Below are 3,257 nucleotides of genomic sequence, written 5' to 3'. Positions count from 1 at the left end.
ATATATATATATAAAGGAAGGGGTTTAGGCAGCACAGGGCTCAGGGCTGCAATAATTAGAAAAAACAAAGTTTCTAAGATTGTATGCTTAGGGCTCAGAGAGCTGACTTGGTAGAAGTGTCCAGAATCTTTGAGATCTGCACAGTAGTCTTTTTGACAGCTGGGAAAGTGCCCTTATCAAGTCCTGCTTCTTCTTTGCTTTTTTGCCTCACCACGGAGGTAGGGCAGATCTCCGTTAGCTAGTGCCCCTAGGCCTCCGTGAAAATGTGAGGCAAGGCCACACTCTGGTGTTGGGTTCCACACTCCAGAGCCCTGCCTGCTGTTCCGGCAGCCTGGTTTTTTACTTCCTCTGGCTGCTCCCTGCCCTTGTGCCATGATCTATTCAGCTCCTCTAATCTCCCTGATGCTGAGGCTGACAGCAAAATGAAAATAAAATACATCATCGCCATCCCTGAAAAGATGCAAACCCAAGGCCCAGCTTCACCAGCATCTTTAGCCGCAGTCAGACTGGATGATACAGGGGCTCACACCCCACACCCTCCTCCTCCACAGTGTGTGTGTGTGTGTGTGTGTGTGCATCTGGCACCTCAGGAAAGCCTGATAGGAGGTCCCTGATCTTTGTCATGGGTGCACTAAACGATGATTCTTGGGGCACTAGCCTGCACTGCAGCACCAGGCCCATCAACAGTCCCTGAGGGTGCCCCATGGAATGTGTGGCTGAGACTCGTGCATTTCCTTTCAGAAAATGCCGACTTTCCACATCCTCCAGGGCTGGGAGTGTGTAATATTTCCACGCTCTCTGGCTACTTAGGAGAGGGCAACAGAAGAGGGGGAAACCCTGCACAAAATGTATTCCCACAGCCCAGGAGAACTGGCAACTGTCTTGAAATAGAAAACACTGGAATGCTCAGTTTTCATTGTCATCACACAGATTTATATGTGTAAGATCCAGAATGAAATTTCCCCGTAATCAGAAAACATTATTTAAAAAGAAGACCATTGGGCCCCTAGGTGGCCCTATGGAGCCATTTGCATATCTATTAAACAGCAGCAAAGAGCAAAACAGAATGAAAAAGTTCAATGAAAAATTATTTCTGTTTTTCAAGAATGTTGGATAAATATGTAACATGCACAAAATATCTGCCAGTATTGACCACCCACTATGCCCCTGAGGAGCAAGGTGACATCACAGCCCACAGAAAAATAAAAAATACAAACCTGCTGGGGAAGTATCAACCATTTTAATGAGATGATGCCTGAAGGTGCCAATTTAACACAAGCAGTTGCAGAAGGTGAAGTTACTTTTCACACTGAGTAGCTTGACTTTAAATCATGTGGCTGTTTTCTAAATTAATTTTGCCCATTTTCAATTTCTAGTGTACTTATGCATAGACAAAAAGTGAAGTCTCTATTTATAGGTGGGCTTCCTAACAGAAGATCTTTGCAAATAGTTAAATGATGCAGGTTTATATCAATATTGTCAAATCTTTCAATGGAAACCAGATCATTACAATAATTGTTAAATATTTTCTGCAATTCAGAAGTCAAAGAAAAGCTTTTGGAAGTTCATTTTGATGAAGGTAAAAATTATTGTTCATATTCTTGTATATACATTAAAATTCAACACTGAACCTCAATTTATTTATTTTGTGTAATGATCTAAATTTTGAGGGAGCAAAACATCATGGTGAAAGCAAACTTGTATTGAAATAATGATCTGTGAATCAGGAAGAGGGATCACATAAGACACCAAATCTCCTGACACCTTTATCTTTTTTTTAATATATATATTTTATTGATTTTTTAGAGAGGAAGGGAGAGGAATAGAGAGTTAGAAACATTGATGAGAGGGAAACATCGATCTGCTGCCTCCTGCACAGCCCCTACTGGGGATGTGCCGGCAACCAAGGTACATGCCCTTGACCAGTATCGAACCTGGGACCCTTCAGTCCGCAGGCCGATGCTCTATCCACTGAGCCAAACCAGTCAGGGCCTGACACCTTTATCTTACTGGTAGATCCCCACCTCCAGAACTGTGAGAAGTAAATGTCTACTGTTTATAAGCCCCCCAGTCTATGGTATTCTGTTATAGCAGCCCAAATGAACTTAGACAAAGCATATTAATTTTCTATTATTCCTGCAATAAATTAGCACAAATTTAGTGACTTATCACAGATTTATTATCTTACAGTTCTGAGGGTCAGAAGTCTGAGATGGGTCTCCATAAGCGAATAATCAAATTGTCAGAACTTAAGTCAGAGTTATGTTCCTTCTTGGAGGTTCTAGGGGAGATTGCATTTTCTTGCTTTAAGAAGCCACCTGCATTTCTTGGCTCCCAGCCCCATTTTCTGTCTTCAAAGCCAGTGATGACCAATAGAATCTTCCTCACATGACACCGGTCCAAGGCTGACCCTTCTTCCTGCATCACCAACACTTAAGGATCTTTGTGATAAACATTGGGCCCAGGGTAATCCAAGATAATCTCTCTTGTTAAGGTCAGCTAATTAGCAACCTTAATTCTAGCTGCACTTTAACTCCCCTTTGCCAAGTAACATAACATATTCACAAATTCCGCAGATTAGGACATGAACATCTTTGGGGGCCATTCTTCTGCCCACCATATGGACAGAGAAGTCAAACAAGGGATAGCACTGTGAGAGTGTTGACTGGGAGGGACATGGGCTATGGGGTGATAGAAAAAATATTCTAAATCTTCATCTGTGGGGGCGTTTATACAGGCATGTTAATTTTAAAGAATCACCAAGGTCAAACTGTGCATATAAGATTTACACACTCTATATCTGACATATGTCTATAAACAGTTTTCAAAGAAAGAGATATGTGCCTTTGAAGCACTGCAGTCATAAATCCCAGTGACCTGGAGAAAGACTGAACGTTTTGAGGTCCACTGAACAAAATTGGAAAATTCTAAATCCAAGTATTCAGTAATGTAAGGCAAGAAAACCTCAGCTTTTGAAATTTTTTTAAATGCAAATTTAAATGATCAAAAACAAAACTAGCAGAAAAAAAAGGATGATGAAATTTAGTCCCAAGGAGGAATTAAGCAACTCAACAAATTAAAACATGAGCATTTATATGGTGTTCAAAATATAATTTTTTTTTATGGGGGCTGGCTGGTTTGCCCTGAAGGGTGTCCTGGATCAGGGTGGGGGTTCCCTTAAGGCATGGGGCGGCCTGGACGAGGGATCTGTGGTAGTTTGCAGGCCGGCCACGTCTCCATGGGGTGAGGGTCCCCAT

This window comes from Myotis davidii, unplaced genomic scaffold, assembly GCF_000327345.1.
Source record: "Myotis davidii unplaced genomic scaffold, ASM32734v1 scaffold135, whole genome shotgun sequence".
NCBI lineage: Eukaryota > Metazoa > Chordata > Mammalia > Chiroptera > Vespertilionidae > Myotis > Myotis davidii.
Note: the sequence above shows the minus strand (reverse complement) of the source record.